At 34.2% G+C, this 19,338-nt stretch overlaps 1 protein-coding gene and 1 long non-coding RNA gene across 3 annotated transcripts in view; both read right to left on the bottom strand.

Moving 5' to 3' along the window:
• LOC138691317 (zinc finger protein ZFP2-like) overlaps positions 1 to 19,338 on the bottom strand; it is a 499,579-nt gene that overhangs the window by 141,428 nt on the left and 338,813 nt on the right. The window lies entirely within an intron of this gene.
• LOC138691312 (uncharacterized) overlaps positions 1 to 19,338 on the bottom strand; it is a 54,205-nt gene that overhangs the window by 22,785 nt on the left and 12,082 nt on the right. For both annotated transcript variants that reach the window (XR_011329816.1, XR_011329815.1), the window contains exon 2: positions 8,805 to 8,940. This is a non-coding gene — a long non-coding RNA (uncharacterized lncRNA). The remainder of the gene's footprint in view (positions 1 to 8,804; positions 8,941 to 19,338) is intronic.

The raw sequence follows: 19,338 nt of genomic DNA, 5'->3' as shown, positions 1-19,338 counted from the left end.
TTACTATGCGCAAGGGTCATCGTTTAGTAACAGGATAACTTTAATCCACGACTTTTGTATAGTTTTCCTTAGCAGCAGAATGTTTGGTTAAGGGGTAAAACAAATTTAGTCCTGGTCTTAAGTTGTTTTGCCTGTCAAGTACTGAGGAAACTTACATAATATGTAATTTTAATTCTACAATCACCTGACAAAATGTTTTTTGTCGTTGTCATTGGTAATTCTTCAGTTGAGAAAATTTATTACGTTTGAAAAACAGCATGAAAATGAAAAGCAATATGTTCAGTAATCGTGCTAAACTTGTAGCTGAAGTAAAAAGTATTGCAAAATGGAGCCAAGTTAAGTATATAGAGAGAGAAGATTTTCTTGCTGTCACATTTGACTACATGAAAAATGTATGCTTGGCTAACTCCAGTTCAGGATACGTACTACTATCGCCAGCTCACCGTCTCAGTTTTCTCTGTGCACAGCATGAAAACTAGTGAAATATCCTTTTGTGTCTACCATGAGGGATAGGCCAAGAAGCGTCTTAATGAGGTATGTAATTTTCTCCTGCACACTACTTCGATAACTATGTCACATCCAGTATATTAAAGAACTGTCCGGGACAAAATAAGAACAGCCCACTAATCAAGTTCTTAATGGCAATAAGTGCTCAGAAACATTTCTTCAATATCATACTTTTCTCCATCAGAGGTCTGTGTCTTGTGATTAAAAAATTGTTCAAAATAATGTTGTTCAACAATTGCAATAAGGTTATTTTATGATTTTGGTATAGGCTAAATACATTTAGTTAAACATGTTTATGTGTCAATAACCTAATAATTATGATTCAGAATTGAAGTTAATTTGCAGAACAACTTAAGTCCTGAAGATAATAAAATTTTTTACAATTTTTTGAAGAAGAGTACAAAAGTATGAATTGTTATACTAAAATTTTTTCTCTTACATATATCTTACATATAACAAATTATATTGTAACAATATATGCTTCAGCGAAGTCAAAAACGATTTTCTTTAATTTTCTCAAAACTACTTCTAGGAACATAAGTCGTTTTGTAAATTCACCATTCAATTGGAAGTAATGCCTTGGAAGTAATAGTCGAACCATGAATGTGTATTTTATATGCAGTGACAGGTTTGGGATACCAAGAGTACAGTGAGACAAATAATCTGGCAGTCTCAGTTGCATATTTTTCAAATTCATTTGTGTTTATTTCAGACCCACAGGATATGGTTTTAAGTATAATTCCACATCTGTGGATGAAATTCCTGTCAATGCCGGTTATTTCTGCACTTAGCCTACTTTATTTTTGCAGCGAATGTTAAATTTTTCGCAATCTCTGCAGATTTTCTTACATTTTGAGTTTTTCTACGCTTAGTCCTACTACTGCTCTCCCCAAACTTTGCCTGTTGTCCTCCTCTTTTCTATAGAGTAGGTTTTATAGCATTTAAATCACATACAAACTCTTTATCTAACCACTGCTCGTTTTTTTTTTTTTTAATCTATCACTCATCCTGTTAGATTTATCGATTCTGCGAAACAAATTAATGCAAAAACGAGAAACATGTCTTTCTAACAACTTAATTTCATCATGGGAGACTTCTAGACCGATTTTTGTAATAAGAAACTGCAATACTACGTCTTTCTGTTTCTTACGACCACTTTTTTCCTTCTGTAAAGTATCAAACAATTCTTTCCTTTTGCAACGGTACTCCATTCTGAAACCAAAATAAATGACTAAAAATTTGTTATTTTTTACTTTTATAACTATTTGATAGCCAAATTGAACATAGTTTTGCTGTATAGAAGAAATTAACTGATACTGAGAATATTCATATTTTAGACGATTAATTTGAAATATACCAATACATATATTTATCTAAATTTTATCAAAAGGGGCAAATATGGGCAATTTTATCTTTCAAGATCATCAAGTAAACATGTTAGGCTACACGTTGGTCAAGGAAATAACACGGGGCAACGTGAGGCAATTTTTGCTGGTCTGCATAAAGACCGAACATAAAGAATCACAAAATAAAATTTTACATAATATGATTATGATTCCTCAGCGAAGCATAATATACTTAATCATTATAATAATAACGTATTCTTAATTCAGAAACGTAACTCTAACAATCCATAATAACATTTACCTGAAAATCAACCACAGAAGTGCAAAAAATAATAATTGAAATTCTAATTGAAAAACACACAATCACAACACAGCAAAAACGACACTTCATGCACTACTTTCAAAGGTTCGAATACAACTGCGTAGAATTAGACCTGCTACGAGGGTGGCTGTTTTATGACCGCCAGACCTTGGAGATAGTTGGGGTATATTGCAAACAACATAAAATTAAAAGTGAAAAAATCATTTTTGGCCAGCTTTTGAGCCTCTTGGAAACACTGTGCAGCGGGCCTAAAATCCGTAAATGGTACACAGATTTAAAGGCACGATTCTTCGCAAGTGGTTGCGACTCCAACCATACCTACTATAGTTGCTGCAAGCCCTAATACCAGAGGACAAAGTGCTACGAAGAAATTTTTGCACAAGTATGTAGACTTTAATTGAAAACGATGATGAATTTATTTGTTCCGTGGTGTTTTCTGACGACGTGACTTTTCAACTTTCTGGTAAGGTGAACAGACATAACCTTAGAATCTGAAGATCGGAAAATCCGCGTACCTACGTGGAACTTGACTATAGACTTGATGTGTGCCGTGTTACTAAGGGGGGGGGGACACAATGAACAACTTTCAGTCAAGAAACTAAACGTTTCGAGTTTCTCTTTCCATTGGTACTATTTTCATGCACCTTAGATTCATAGCACGTAAATTACGAGGGGGATCCAAGAAATAACGACCGTTTTGTTGTAATAATTAAAAAAATATATATATATTTATTTGAAAAAACAAAGTCTGTTACATAACTGAAGCTTCCTTTACTTCTCTACATAATCACCACCTACATTTAAACATTTGTCGTATCTGTTCACTAGCTTTAGAATTCCCGTGTTATACTCCTCTGCCGTCAGTTCATTAAGCCAGGTGTTCACTGTCTTCTTCAACTCTTCATCACTTCCAAAATGCGTACCACCCAGAAAGTCTTTCAGCTTAGTGAAAAGGTGAAAATCGCTAGGAGCAAGGTCTGGACTATAGGGCGGATGATCAAAGATTTCCCAACCGAATTGATCCAGCAATTCTCGAGTTGAAGCAGCAGTGTGCGGGCGGGCGTTGTCGTGAAGAAGCACAACTCCTCTCGAAAGCATTCCTCGCCTCTTGTTTTGGATGGCTCGCCGTAGTTTTCGTAAAGTCTCACAATAACAATTTGCATTGATCATAGTGCCTTTTGGCATGAAATCCAGCAAAAGAACACCTTTGCGATCCCAAAAGACAGTAGACATGACTTTTTGTGTTGAGAGAGTCTGTTTGAATTTTCTCGGTTTCTTGGGTGATGAGGGATGATGCCACTGACGTGATTGGCGCTTGGTCTATGGGGTGTTGTGAGACACCCAGGTCTCATCATCAGTCACAATTTGATCAAGAAAGGCGTCTCCATCTGTGTGATATCGCATCAAGAATGTCAATGCTGAGGCCATTCTCTGAGTTTTGTGTTGGTCACTCAGTTGCCATGGAACCCATCGTGCACAGATTTTGTGCTAGCCAATATGTTGCGACACAATTTCACCAAGCAAAGAACGAGAAATGTCAGGAAAAGCAATATGCAATTCGTCGAGTGATGTGCGCCTGTCTTGCAAGATTCTGTCGTTCACTTTAGTCTTCAGGTCTTCTGTGATGAGTGATGGGCGTCCGGGTCTAGTTTCATCGTGGACATTTGTTCGCCCATTGTTGAACATTTCGCACCATTTTCTCACATTTCTTTCATTCATTACAGTATCACCATACACTTCTTTCAATTGCCGGTAAATTTCTGCAGGTTTCAAATGTCGGGCATTCAAAAATCGAATCACACTCCTCACCTCACAGTCGGCGGGATTATCAATCACGTCGTTCATTCTGAAGTAACACAAAATGCACAATGGCGACTTGTTGCAACCAGTACTCACAACATATGAGAACACATGTTAAGGAAGCCAGTTGACCTTCAAACAAGGAAGGGGAGTCAGCTGCGCGGTGGGTATGCGCGAACGGTCGTTATTTCCTGGAATCCCCTCGTACTTGTGTTCGAAACCGGAAAGGTCTTTTGTAGGAACCCTGTAAATAAAAAATTTTCAGGCTTCCTGATGAAAGAAGGCAACGGATGCAGCTGAAGAAGTGGTTCTTGAGAAGAAGAAAAAGAAGAAGCAGAAGAAGATGTGCTTTGTGCCCCCCAAAACTAAAGAGGAAAAAAAATATTCTTGCTACAAGGGCCAAAGTCCAATTTACCTCCGATTTAAAAAAAAAAAAGTGTGCAGAATTTGCGATGAAAATGACTGATTGCGTTTAAGCTCCTCAAAAGAGACCGAGTGTTCAAAGAAAAAAAAAAACAATAATTTTTCACATAACATTGTTCATCTTCTTTCATTATATTGTGTTTATAATGGTTCTACTAATACAGTGTAATAGTTGTGCCTATTTCGTTTTGTTAAATTATAACTATATTCTTGTTAACAGATACCGGTACAGACCCCACTGTACCAGTTATGTGATTTGTTTGTAATGTACTAGATGAGCGTTATTATTATTATTATTATTATTATTAATATGATGCATTATCAATAGTATTAAAGGAATATGGAACATATTTCACATCGAGTGAATGGTGATAACTGCACAGTAATAATAATAATAATAATAATAATAATAATAATAATAATAATAATAATAACAATAATAATAATAATATAATAATAATAATAACAATAATAATAATAATTATTATTATTATTATATTATTATTATTATTATTATTATTATTATTATTATTATTATTATTATTATTACAGATCGCACTTACTGGAGGTTATGGACCTTTCGCTGTACCTCCTCCAGCAAATAAATAGCAAGAATAAAACAATGGACCTTGCTAAAATTACGGCCAAATTACAATACATTAACAAAACTAAAAGCCAAATTCAGACGCCTCAACAGTCTCAGCTAATTCTGACAATGCCTGATATCTCAAGGTCCTTATTCTTGTAATTCTTGTTAAACACATTCCACAAACAACTTTCCAATTCATATGCTTCAATCAATCTTCGTGTCTTCGACACTCCATTGTTTTTGGCCGTCATTTATACTGCTTCTGTTGCGAGAGTTTATGAAAAAGTTCAACTGAGTTGAATAATTTAGAGTAGCTATAATGAGAGTTGAGAGCATATACGAGTTCTTTGTCCAGGGTCTTTACACGGCGAGAGGAGTTTTCAAGGCCGCTCTATTTAGTCTCTCTAATATCTAATTAGAGTCAACGAGATACCTACTCTCAAAACCGTTTACATGGTGATATAGCTCGAACGGAACCTGGTGAAGCTTGACCTTGATGGAGAAACCAGTTCTACGGGCGGTTAAGAGTGGAGGGGGTAACACTTGTTCAGTCTCACTTGCAACTCGTCACATAACATCGGTCGGTAGTCGATCCCACACCACAATACTGTTCTCTCCCTCCAAGTTTCACCAGGTTCCGCACGAGCAATACTCAGCTATAATCTCTAGCCCTCTCTTCTCTAAACTCTCGCCGTGTAAATGTAGAGACGCAATTCTGCCGCTCAGAGCGCTGTTCGGTTCTAGATATTTGTAGCAGAACACTTATTGACATTAACATTTGGGGCATTTAAAGGACTCAGAGTTGCGTATTAAATGCTTCATACAATATTTTATGGTCAATAGACGTAAGTTCAAAACTTCTAGGTATCAATTATATTAAAATAAATGGTTGTCATTTTTGATATGAAAAGATATTACATATTATAAACTCAGGCATTACCTTCCTGTTGTTCAATTCATACACCATACATTTTCGAACATAATGAAAGAAACTTAATACATTTTACATGAGCACTGTAGTCTACCATTTTCATATGTTTATTTATTATTATTATTATTATTATTATTATTATTATTATTATTATTATTACTATTATTATTATTCATAATTTATTCTGTTAAGAACAATAAAATAATGTGTTTTGGGTATAAACGTGTTGCTAGGAAGCGTAATGTGACCAACAGCCTTTCCACTATACTAATGACAATCCTCATAGTTGTCTTTTTTGCCAATTACAGGTCCGATGTGTAAGCTCCATGCGTGTTCTGGCGAGATATCCAGGGTTTTTCCCACGTAGATCTATTTCTCCTCTGCCTTCTTCAATTCAGAAGAATTGCACACTACAGTGGCCGAGAAACGTTGGGTTTCTGCCATAGTTGTAAACGCACTGACCAGCCTGTTCTTTTCTATATGCTCGTAACAATTTCTCTCACTCTAAACTGTCTGCACCATGTAAACGGTCCGGAGAGTAACATTAGAGTTTAGAGTTATATAAATCTCATGAGAGCTCGCTAATGGGTTTAGAGAAGCTATATTCTGTCATAGTGTAAACACTCCGTTAGAGAGCTCTCCTGATACTTTAGATCTTCTCTCGCTCTAAACTGTCGCCTTGTAAACCTAGCATTATGTGTGCATACGTGAAAACACATTAAGATTTCCCGAGCGCGAAAAATCCATTCCAAACATATCACAACAGAACGGTCTTTCACGAAAAAGCATCTGGGGATTAGTCGGGCGTGCAAAACACTTCTCGCACGCATCACAACTGAATCGCTTCTCAACTGTGTAAACGTGAATGTACATTCAGATATTTCAAGCGCAAAAATCCCTTTCCACAAACTTCACAACTACATGAGCACTGTAGTCTACCATTTTCATATGTTTATTTATTATTATTATTATTATTATTATTACTATTATTATTATTCATAATTTATTCTGTTAAGAACAATAAAATAATGTGTTTTGGGTATAAACGTGTTGCTAGGAAGCGTAATGTGACCAACAGCCTTTCCACTATACTAATGACAATCCTCATAGTTGTCTTTTTTGCCAATTACAGGTCCGATGTGTAAGCTCCATGCGTGTTCTGGCGAGATATCCAGGGTTTTTCCCACGTAGATCTATTTCTCCTCTGCCTTCTTCAATTCAGAAGAATTGCACACTACAGTGGCCGAGAAACGTTGGGTTTCTGCCATAGTTGTAAACGCACTGACCAGCCTGTTCTTTTCTATATGCTCGTAACAATTTCTCTCACTCTAAACTGTCTGCACCATGTAAACGGTCCGGAGAGTAACATTAGAGTTTAGAGTTATATAAATCTCATGAGAGCTCGCTAATGGGTTTAGAGAAGCTATATTCTGTCATAGTGTAAACACTCCGTTAGAGAGCTCTCCTGATACTTTAGATCTTCTCTCGCTCTAAACTGTCGCCTTGTAAACCTAGCATTATGTGTGCATACGTGAAAACACATTAAGATTTCCCGAGCGCGAAAAATCCATTCCAAACATATCACAACAGAACGGTCTTTCACGAAAAAGCATCTGGGGATTAGTCGGGCGTGCAAAACACTTCTCGCACGCATCACAACTGAATCGCTTCTCAACTGTGTAAACGTGAATGTACATTCAGATATTTCAAGCGCAAAAATCCCTTTCCACAAACTTCACAACTAAACGACTTCCCGCTTGCGTGAACATGTGAATGTTCTTTGAGATCACTTCGACATACAAAACCCTTTCCACAAATATCACAAAGGAATGGCATCACGTCAGCGTGATTATGTGAATGCAGATAGAGTTTATATGAGAACAAAATATCAGTACACCATCTAATTTTGTGAACAAAATAATAATAATAATGTAGTTAATCCAAATAATAGTAACGCAGTTAAACTAAATTACCATGTTTGTAGATAGAGGTATCTCCCCTTAGCTATCGATATACGATAATTTGATTAATTATTTATATACTTATTCTTTATTCATTAATTCTTCGAATAGAGAAGTTATTTATTTCTTTAATACAGGCTCTATTTCGTCTGAAGAAGAATTTATCTGCTCTGTAGACTGTCTTTCTATTTTCTATAAAATTAATGCACTCATGCGCTATTTCTAATAAACAAATTGGTATATTTATCTTTCTCACTGAAACATCTGTTCCTCATTTCTTTCTGGTTCATATTAGTCGATATTTATTGCAAATTTTGACAATAAAAGCAATGCCTCACGTCAGTCTAGCAGCCAATGTTCACTTTTTATTCATTCATGTCCTATTGCGTCACTTGTGAAATCCAAATATGCTTGGTTAACGATCCAATAAGTAATGGCCCGTTAATTACTCTTCTGATACCCGACAATCCAATAACTTTAAAGGTCCACTAACTAAAGGAGGAAAACATTATTTGCAGGTCTGTTTTCTTGCTACCCACATTCCGAGATGCTTACAGGTGAGAATTAGGCAGATGTCGGCAATTGATCTAATGTATAGGGTAAAGGTGGTAATGGAAAAATGTTATGAAGAATGTTAGGCTCTATCAGGCATTCGTGGATTAAGGCAAATTAAATTAAACTAAAACTCAGAGGGTTAAAAATTTATCAGTGGCGATGTAAACAACAAAATTATCATGGTTTACGGAACACTGAAGACTACAGAGTCAACGACAAAAATGAAGTAGAAAAGATTTACGACTGACTACAGGATGACGAAATTTAAAGAATAAAAGCAACCATCATCGTATCCCCTGGTCACCTGCTTGTAGTCAGTAAATAACACAGAGAGAATTAATGACCAACACACTTCATACACTGCACTCACCTCAGTTTCATTCTTCACGATGAGAAAGTATACTGACACTACAGCTTCCTCAAATATCATCTCTGATTTCACATCATATCTGTGGTCCATACATTCTGGTTTTATTGCAGTGAAGTGGAAGTATTAGATTTCCTTCCTGGGAAATAAAGAAAAAAAAATAAATGAGCAATATCTATATATATATATAATTTGAACTGGTAATGGAAATTACGGGAAAACGGCTGAACGGATTTTAATATATAACCCCTCATTTTGAAGCTTGGAACACAATTTTTTTCGGAAAAGTAGTAGTGTTCAGTGAAATGTCAATTTTCCTACATCATTTTCGTATTTTTCAAAATCCATCTGTCGTCAGTTTTGAGAAATACATAGGCCTAATCACGGCCGACTTGATACTCGCTTCCTTCTTTGTATAGCCTAATGAGTTCTCAGAATAAAACAAAACACAAGCACACTACAATAAACAATATCACACGAAGGCTACGACCTGCAGGATTGCTGACATATTTAGAGTTGAGATGGCTCAGATTCTCTGACATCATAATTCCAATATGTCGATCTTCATTTGTGTAACTTTTTCAGAACGTTTCTGTAATATTGCTTATTAAAAACTTCATGACTTATTAAAACGAATTTACAGGTCAGATTCTCTGGTGTGTAATTTTCTGAGTAGAGCTGTCTGTGCGTTGGATATTAAAAACTACAAAATTAAAAATGTTTGAGGACATTATTACCATTAAAAATGAAATATTATTACAGTGAATGTCATGATGTGAGTTTTGTTACTAATCATACAGATTAATGCTGTATTGGTGATATGAAAGTGAAACATTTTGGGTTTATATAAGTAGACTTAGAGAATTTTTGAAGTTAGATCTTCATTTCTGTAATATTTACTGAGTGACGGCTATATAGTAGTCTATACAAAACTTACACAAGATACCAATTTTGTTATAAAAAATGAAATATTTTTATAGTTATTAATCAAGTGGTATGGGTCTTTTCGATATTATATTTAATGGTGGTGTAGTGTAGATATTTAAAGCTGAAAGTTAGTTAAGGGAGGCAGACGTAAATGGGAGGATAATATTAAAATGAATTTGAGAGAGCTGAGATATGATGGTAGAGACTGGATTAATCTTGCTCAGGATAGGTAGCAATAGTGGGCGTATATATGAGGGCAGCAATGAACCTCCATTTGTAAGTAAGTGATATAGATATTTATATGTGTGATTCTCTTCAGTATTGTCTGGAGGATGGACAAAAATTATAATGTCTAAGGGAAGACCAAAAGGTATTACTTACTGATAAAATAAGAGGCCTACAAAATGTTGTAGTGTCCCGATCACATTAGCAAGATACTTGGCAGGATAAAATGATTCTACCCTCTACATTTCAAGGTAGTTCGCGAAACATGCAGCAGCTATACAGGACACTATGTCTGTTGTTGGAAAGCATGGCAAATCTGATATTTTCATTACTCTAACCTACAATCCGCAATGACCCATTGCTTCACTCCCACATGAAAAACCTACTGATCGTCCTGACATTGTTACTTGCGTTTTTGCATTGAAACTCAAGAACTGAAGATGTATAGGTTCAATAAAAAGTATTTAGCATGAAGAAAACCATTCAGAGGGATATGTTTATTATGGAAGCAAATAACTTCCAAAATGTCTGGTATTCTTCATTGGAAATAAATTTGAAAAATTTTAATTTGAACTTCTACTGTAATGAACTTAGTTTGCAGCATTTGCTGCACAAGCCACTAGTATCATATAAAGCTGTAGGCCTACACAAAATTCCATGGCTATTTATAAAGTCCGTTCACACTATTATTAATACTGCTGTCAACGAATGCATGTTTATCAATTTCAAAAACTTGCAACGCAACATACAAAAGTATTAATTAAAAAAGAATCGTATTCACTCTTACAACTTATTTTAATGTAAATTATGCAATTACAAATTTACATTATAGGCCTACTTTATAATTGTTAATGTTTTCGCCTATGGCATCTTCAGACATTGATAATTACAGACATCTTGTGAAAAAATACATTGCATTAAAATTGTAGTGAAGATGCTTTGTTTATAAGTGAGATCTTATCGGTTATATATTTCAGATGAAGCCGAATGGACGCAGCTTCAGCAAAAATAAACATTCCTGGAAATTATATGTTGCAAGATCCCTCGTTCTTGTTCATGTTCATTGACCCTTTAGTAACAATGATACGCTGTTCAGCAGTTCTCTGAACTTGAGGCAATACATACTCTTACATAACACCATACACATTGGATATACAACAAGAAATATGGTTCACCCATACAGAATAGAGTATTTTAACTTATTCCACAAATGAGACATCTGGCCGACGTCTACAGACGACCACAAGGATCCAGAATACAAAACAAAGGTTAATGTGATACTAAATTATATAACTGATTCAGTTTTAAAATGCCTCACAGTTGTTCTAAAAATCGATGCAATTACAAAAACCCTTAGATTTATATAGGTATAATAGAGATCCTGAAGATACATATTCACAAAATTTGTTTCTGAAAATATGTTTTGATGTGAAATAAAATTATATATTTACGATTGGTATATAACATTCACAAGTTTCAACTTCGTTAATTGTGTTTCATCACGTTCAAGATAAATATTTAGTTACATTGGTATATGCTCCCCAGTTATAAATGATGTATTTAGAAAAAAAAGAAGTAATTGCTTTCAATATACTAGCAAGTGGGTCGGAGTCAGGTTCCATCTTCATCAAGTCATCCATTACGACTGAAAAAGGAAATTAAATAATTTTACCTGCAGAATGTGAGCGATTCGGATAGACTTACTGGCTTGATAAGTAATCATTCTACATCTGCGTAAAAGTGAGTATTTCCACAGTCTACTATATACAGTCATGAAGCTTGAGTTTTGAGGGTGCTAGAAACAATAGACTGTGACGGTACTATTTTGCATTGCCTGTAATGAGGCGATATTAGCGATCCTAGTGGTGAGCAACTATCTAATGTTTGCATATTTACTACGTATTGAGCTTCGCGACTGTATATAATAGACTGTGGTATTTCTATGTATGCGAGCGCGAAAACATACAGTACTAATTAACACAAATACAAACGAAGGTGTATATGACCATAGATGAGCATGTGCGTCTAGGGAAAAGTTACAGTAACTGTTTTACAAAACAAGCCGCACGATTGACGACATAGTTTATCACAAAGTTTCGCATGCGATCTGCTGGTTCGAACGAAATCACTGTGCAGTTCTATGTCAAATTTGAAGTAGAATTTAACATCGCCGTTGTTGGTAAGTTAGTAATAATTCGGATATTTTATATTCCTTAAATTACAGTATTTCGTTAATAATGTTTATAATCTCGAATTACCGATTTCTTAGATTATTCCTCACATCCCATTGCGCCTACATTGAATTCTTTTTACCAGGAAGACGCAAGTTAGTTCAATGTACGAGGGGAAACGTACGTAGGAATAATGTTGTAGCTGTAATAATACGTTCATAAATTTATTATCAATCAAACTTGAGACGGCTTTTGGGTATTTTCACGAAATGTCTAGAGAGCCTTCTTCCTGTTTGTACCTGCGCCATAGGAATATAATTGGGGTTGTGTTTTTAATTCTCCCTGTGAGAATATTATCGGTAAGAAAGAAGTTCGACATAAAATACTGCAAAATACATTAAGCAAGAAGAAAACCACTCCACAGATATCAAAATCAGTGCAGCGGGACTAGCGAAAACATTATCATATTTATTATGAACCGAAATGTTTCTAGCAAAAACTGCAAAAAAATTAGCTGGAAAGAAATTACTTTATACCAAAATACAAATATATCTGTAAAATTGGTATTCATTAAATTTCTAACGTAAAAATAATTAGACAATAAACGCAGGAACACTATTATTCGGTTGAGAAGGTTTTATAATCCACTGTGCTCTCGAAAAAGCTGAAAGTTAGAATTATAAAACAGTTATATTACTGGTCGTTCTGTATGGTTGTCAAACTTGGACTCTCACTTTAGATAGGAAAATACTATAAGGGTATTCGAGAACAAAGTGCTTAGGAAAATATTTGAGGTTAAGTGGAATACAGTTAAAGGAGAATGAAGAAAGTTACACAACGCAGAATTGCAAGAATTATATTCTTCACCTAAAATAATGAGGACCATTAAAACCAAACGTTTGAGATGAGCAGAGCATGTATGGGTAAATCCAGAAATGTAGGCACAGTGTTAGTTGGAAGACATGAGGGAAAGACGGTTGGGGAAGCCGAGGCGATGATGGGAGCATAATACTAAAATAGGTTTGAGGGAGATGGGAAATGATGATAGGGACTGGATTAATCTTGCTTAGGATAGGGGCTGATGGCAGAGTTATATGAAGGTGGCAGTGAAACTGGAGTTCTTTAAAAGCGATCTCTAAGTAAGTAAATATACTTGGACAGGTACGCCTAAATTTTATTGGGCAATTTCCTACAACAGATAGTATACTGTGACGTAATTTATAACGTCTCAAACGTCTTGTAAGTTATAGATATTGGATTAAGAAAATATTCTTAACATATTTTATGAAAACATATCGTACAATACATACAAAGTTAGAATATTTTAGGGAAATGCGCAACCCTGCACACCTACGATTGACTGTAACAACATAAATTCCACACATCATATCATAATCATACATGATACAGAAAAAAATAAAAACAAAAAATCTATAAATTTAAATAAGAAAAAAAGTTAAAACACATAAGTAAAGAAATATTTCTTACATAAAACAAAATGCAAAATTACAATGACAGTCACAAACTCTATTACTATTTCAATCAACCTCAGCATCTGGGACTTCCAGTGTACAGCAAAACCATGGAGCTACACATACTCAATATTCTGTTCAATAGAAAACTTACAACATCAAACAATACTTCTATTTTTCATAATAGTTTTCCTCTGTCCATAAATATCACAAATAAAGCCGTAGGCCAGTTCCGGTCAGACCGTAGTTGAGAGTGGACGTGTTTTCTTGTGCTGCTCCCAGTATTCCAGCGAAATCTTTTACAATGGGGGGACCAAAAAATAACCGTAAAGTGGAAAGTGAAAGCGGAAATGAAGTGAGTGGAGACAGCAAAGTAATATCTACTCTAAAACAAATGTTTGATGAGTTTAAATCAAGTATACAATTGGAGATAAGTGCATTACAGCAATCAGTTCAGTTCATGTCAAACAAGTTTGATGCATTTAGCGAAGAGCTGTGTAAGACGAAAGAAGATCTGAAAACAACACAGGGGGAAGTGCGTGATCTAAAAAAGGAAAATGAACTCTTGTGGAAACAAATAAATGAACTACAGCAGTACATGCGTAGGGACAATCTACTGGTGTTTGGGATTCCGGAAACTCCGGAAGAATCCGTTCCTATGATTGTCCAAAATATTTCGGAAGTCATCGGAGGACCGGAGCTTGTCGCTGACTTAGGTGTTGTACATAGGCTACCTGCAAAACCCGGCAAGACGAAGCCTATTCTCGTCAGGTTCAACAAAAGAATTAGTCGAGACACATGGCTCCAGAAATTCAAGTTAGAAGCGAGGAAACACCCAGAAGGCCCAGGAATTCCGCTACAAAGGATCAACCCTTTGCTACCTGATGGGAGGCTGACTGCTGGTGAACATTTGACAATTGCTACCCGTGACCTACTAAACAAAACAAGAGAGGCAGCTAATCAGAAAGGGTACCGTTTTGTATGGACGAGAGATTGCAAGGTATTTATTCGTAAGGATGAAACGAGCCCTGCTTATAAGATAAATTCTTTCCAAGACTTAATTACATTGTAATTGTCTTACTGTCTGATTTTTGTTATCCTTTTTAATGTTAATATTTCTAAACAATGGATTGTCTAATAAATGAGCTAAATTATTATTCCGCTAATAATAACACTCGCACAGCAGTTTTGGAAGACTTTAACTCTTGCAACAGTTACATTGGTAACAATTTACACGATTTTAAATTATTTCACTTAAATATACGCAGCTTAAATAAACATTTCCTGGAATTCTGTGCCACTATGCAAAATTTTAATAATCCTTTCGACTTCATTATATTGACGGAGGCTTGGTTAAATCATGACTCTGGCTATGATTTACCAGGTTATAAAAAGTTTGTCAAAACGAATAAATATAATAAATGCGATAGTTTAGTTGTCTACTGCAAAAATAATATTGATGTCACAATAGTACATGTAGATATCCCACAATGTAATTCTATTCATCTTAATTTTATATGTAATAATACTCCATTCTCCAATGTGGCGATATATAGATCCCCAAACAATTGTATAAATGAATTTTTAGACAATTTTGAACTATTTTTGTTTAATTCTAAAGACACAAGCAATCAAATCATTGTTGGAGACATTAACATACAAATTCTAGAAGACAAATTAGACAGTACTGGCAATAGGTACATGAATATCTTACACGAATATGGTTTTGTCAAATTTTTACACTCTATCACTCGGCCTGATTCTAAGTCTTGCCTTGATCACATATTTTTTAAAACAAAGAGTAACTGGAAATTTGTACCTGCTGTTTTGTGTAGTGCTATTACCGACCACTATGCAGTTATTGCATTATTCGAAATTGGAATTAAAAACTCTAATACATCTCAGTATCCTCTCCATATAAAAAGAAACATAAATTACAATAAGCTAATTTCGCTTATAGAAAAAGAAAATTGGGATTCCGTAACTGTGAAAATGCTGAATTATGCTTTCAAGTATTCCAAAATTTAATATCTATTTATATAGACATAAGCACAGATGTATCTTACTTTAAAGTATCTTATAAATTAAGAAAAATAAAACCCTGGTCACCACAGGTATCATTAAGTCAATCCGTATAAGAGACAAATTAGCCAGAAATATTAGAAAAGAACCTGATAATATAAATCTAATAAATTATTACAAAAAATACAGAAATACCTTAACTCTTATTATAAGAAACATGAAAACTCAATATTATCACTCTCAATTTCAGAAGTATCGAAATAATCCTAGGAAATTTTGGCAAACTATTAATGGAGCCACAGACGTAAATGTGAACCAAAATAGTATCATATCAGAGATTTTAAATGAAGAGGGAGAAATATTTAAAAACAAAAAAGACATAGCTAATGAATTTAATAAATATTTCTCAAAAGTAGGACATAGCATTGCATCGAACATCAACAAATCGGCATTTAACACGAAACATTATTGCAGTGGCCATAATAAGCACGCATCTTCCTCCATGTTTTTATCACCAGTAACCGAAGAAGAAATTTATAATATTGTTAAATCCTTAAAAAATAATGTCTCACCGGGAATCGACAAAATTACAAATAACACATTAAATATTATCATTAAACATATATTAAAACCGCTTGTTTATGTATTCAATCTATGTCTCACCCAAGGAGTTTTCCCAGAATCTCTGAAAAATGCTGTAGTTGTACCGGTCCATAAGTCAGGGGAAAGAAAAAGTCTGAATAACTATAGACCTATATCCTTGCTCTCTAGCTTCTCAAAGATATTAGAAAAATGTTTAAAAAACAGATTAGTAAATTACTTAGAGAAAAATGAAATTCTCTCCAAACATCAGTATGGCTTCAGAAATAAATTATCTACGGATGACGCAATTATTGAAGTCACTGGTAAAATTATGCAGGAGTTGGATAACGGTTCTAAATGTTTAGGGATTTTCTTAGATTTAAGGAAAGCTTTTGACACGGTGAACCATCGTTTACTTCTGGACAAATTATTTGATATAGGAGTCAGGGGTATTGCGCATAAGTTATTTCAATCATACTTAAACAAAAGAACTCAGGTAACCAAAATTGATGATAATATCAGTGAAAATGTAAATATTGATATAGGTGTCCCTCAGGGAACAATTTTAGGTCCTATTCTATTTTTAATATATATTAATGATTTATTAAACATTGATTTGAAAGTACATAATGGCTCCTGTTATTCTTACGCTGATGATACGGTGGTGATTTTCAGTGGTTTAACTTGGGAGGACACTTATAAACATGCCAATGTAGGTATAAATTTGATCAAAAACTGGCTTGATGCAAATTTGCTATCTCTAAATATAACTAAAACTACTTTGGTGCCATTTTCTTTAACAGTCTCTGGATTGAACAAATTGAAATCACTTTCTCATTTAAAATTAATAATCCGCAACTCATTTTGTAAACTCTCTACAACCTGTAAATGCCCTTGCCTGAAAGAATCTGTAGATGTGAAATACCTGGGAATTATTGTTGATCAGCACTTGAAATGGGATAGACAAATCACCTTTTTATGTAACAGGATACGTAAAACAATTTACAAATTTGTAAACCTTCGCCATTACTTGCCTACTCATGTATTACGTTTGGTTTATTTGGCTCTAGTTGAATCTGTTATCCAATATGGTATAATTGGATGGGGAGGCATTACAAAAATTGCTCTTTTTCCTCTAATTATGTTGCAAAAACGTATAATCAAAATTTGTTTGAAAAGGCGACTGGATTATCCAACAAATTTGATCCATTCTGAATTGAATGTTTTTAGAATTGACCAAATTTATAAATACTCTTTAATGAAATTCTATCATAAAAATAGAATGAAATTTGTAGATCAGCCACATGCTCATAATACGAGACGAAATGAAATTCTTAAATTAGTTGAACCTAAATATTTCACATCTGCTGCTTTACTACACAGTACAAATTATGGTCCACGGCTATATAATTCGATAATAAAATTTCATCGAGAATTGACTACTTTAAGCAATGAAATTTTCAGATCCAGAATTAAAAAATTTATATGACAGACTTCCCTGTATATATATTATGTACCATGTATTGTAAAACAAGTTTATTTCTATCCTAAGTGTATTTTTCTATTTTATCTTGGTTACTATATCAACATGACCTGCACTAATTATACTACTAATAATAATTTAATATTTATCCATCAATCTAAACATCGTCTCTTTTTTCACTCAGTTATTATTAGTATTATTATTTACTAATTTTATTACAATCTTTATGTGAGCTTTTTTCTTAAGTATTTTGTCTACAAAGTATGTGTATCTATGTAACGGAACTGTCCCCGAACACGAGCTTTGCTCTTTCGGGGTATTTTAATGTAACGTTTTTATGTATATGTTATTATTAAATAAATAAATAAATAAATAAATAAAATAAATAAATAAATTACTTCTCTCAAATCGCTTGCAAAGTTTACCTTACAGTTAGATCCACAATCTACACAAGTCACACACAACGATAGAATAAAAAACAGAGCCTTCAAATGGTAAAATAACGGTCCACACTTCTCAAAAAACAAAAACAAAAAAAACAAAAACAAAAAAAGAACAATGTAAACGCTGGATCACACTCAACAACATTCTGGAACTATATCCAAATGTAAACCAGCAAAGTGGTCTATAAAACGTTCAAATATCATAACAGTCTAACACAAATTCCATCCATCGTTTCATCTTACAAAGCAAAAACAAAGTGGACTTCGGATATCGATAGTAGGAAGTAATGCAAGGGAAGATAACATAGTTTCCATCGTTTCTATGAAATTACTGATAGCTGTAACCAGTTATTGAGACTCAATATAAAAGATTACCGATTTCGCTTACACAGGAAACTTCACAATCTCTTATATTCTGTGCCTCGATATTACCATTTAACTTACGAGAGAAAATCAAATTTTGCCCTTCAATTTATTAAAATAAGTGTCAATTCACTTTCTCGAAATTCTGTTTATACTAAAGAATAACACAATTAATAGTAAGATTAGGAATTTCAACTTGCGGGGACAAAAATTTAATATTTAAATATAGAAATGCGTAATTGTCTAAATTAGTTACACTAATCGTAACTGATGTTTTGTTTACAGAGAGGCATACTTTGGCTATTACATTTTGTGGATATCCCTTCCCAGTTTGAACAGGTGTTCGGAAAATGTAGTTTCATGTGGGTGGAAGTTTAAAGTTTATCATTGTCGATAATTGTAGCCATATACGTAGGTTCATAACCATGCCACAAGGAATGTATTAATTGGATATCTGAGAACAATATTATTTTTTGGACAAGCCTAGAGTTCTAAAGACATCTTAATTGAGAGCCAGTTCTTTGTGAAACATTCGGTTGTACTATTCTCCACTGTTCCATGCGACTGTAATCTAACTCAATTTATCTGATTAGCAAATTATGTCCCTTATTCTATCTTTCGAATCGTATATTCATTATTACGTCACATTCTGAACTTCCGGAAGTTATTCCCTGGACGATCACGCATTCTATAAGGGGACCATCTGAAACTGGTGTACGTTAACTACACATTTACCCAGAAATGTCGACCTCTACACACTATCGACCGATCTATATTATAGCTAGTACCAATTCAATGATAAGGCATACAATACTGTATATAACAATGCAAAGAGTTACGTAACCAGTA

Source organism: Periplaneta americana, chromosome 16, assembly GCF_040183065.1.
Source record: "Periplaneta americana isolate PAMFEO1 chromosome 16, P.americana_PAMFEO1_priV1, whole genome shotgun sequence".
Lineage (NCBI taxonomy): Eukaryota > Metazoa > Arthropoda > Insecta > Blattodea > Blattidae > Periplaneta > Periplaneta americana.
The sequence above is the reverse complement of the archived record's forward strand: the minus strand, read 5'-3'. Positions and strand labels throughout refer to the sequence as shown.